Source organism: Gregarina niphandrodes, assembly GCF_000223845.1.
Source record: "Gregarina niphandrodes unplaced genomic scaffold scaffold00024, whole genome shotgun sequence".
NCBI classification, from domain to species: Eukaryota; Apicomplexa; class Conoidasida; order Eugregarinorida; family Gregarinidae; genus Gregarina; species Gregarina niphandrodes.
In genome coordinates this window covers 169,717-170,821 of record NW_011645793.1, presented here as the reverse complement: position 1 = coordinate 170,821, position 1,105 = coordinate 169,717, and positions in this window count along the sequence as shown.

The following is a 1,105-nucleotide window of genomic DNA, read 5'->3' as shown; positions in this document are numbered from 1 at the left end:
TTGTGGCTCCATGTGCGTGGTTTCTTCCTCGAAGATTTTTCTTTGTCTTCCGTAGTTAGTCTCAACAATTACGGTCGGGGTGATGCTGACTACGGGACTTTCCAGGTACCGTGATTCTGCCAACCTCAGTTCTTCCAGGTAGCCTCTTTTTGCGCAGAGGACGTGGCGCTTCGTGGGTGCGGGAGCGAGCAGGTCGGCGTCTGGCGTGCCCAACCGGTTGGGGACTCCAGACTGGGACATCACTGCGAAGCTAATCCGTTTAGTATTGCTCCCAATGGCCGTCGTCGCTGGCACAGTGACAGTGAGGGGTAGGGTGCCGGTGCCGATAGCCGTCTCGACCGGGGTCGTGTCTCGTGAGAGCGGTATCCCTGCCCGTTTCCTGTCCGCTTCCTGCAACAGGCTCATGTCGGCTCCGGTGTCCACTAGGAAATCTAGCGGTGCCTGCTCCACCAGGGCTCTCACGCAAAAGGGGGCTGGTCGGCCCGTCCCTTCCCTATTGGGGCATTAGCCGGTGCCTCTAAGGCTTCCAGTCTCTCCAAGGGCCTTTCCATGTCCGTTGCGCCGTCGGTCCTCTTGGTGGCATCCGTTCGGTTACCTGGGGGCCTCTTCTCCTTCCTGCGATGCGCGTCCTTTCTGCGCTTGTTGTCCCAGCGGCCCTTTTCTGTTTGGATTATCTCCCTGGCGGTGGTGAGTCTATCCCCTGTGGTCACGTCGCCACCAAGTCTCACGAATATGGTCCCACTATTCGTTTGAGTCACGGAGTGCATGGGACGTCCATAACTATCCTTGTAGTACCGAGCGGGGCATACTCTGGCCCAGTGACCGCGTTTGCCGCAATTGAGGCATGTTGAGTCGCGTGCTGGACATACGCCGTTGCGTGGGTGAGGATACCCTTCGCAGGTGGCGCAGACAGGCGAGCCGACTTGCACCTCGCATAGCTGTTCTCTTCAACCATTTCCGATGGTTGCTCTACGGGCGATTGTTGGACGTTTACTGCCGGGTTTACAACGGCCAAGACACGCGTCTGTGCTTCGAGGTTGATGCACACGCTGTCAACTACGTCTAGGAGTGACTTTCCCCTGACCGACATATTCGTATACCACGT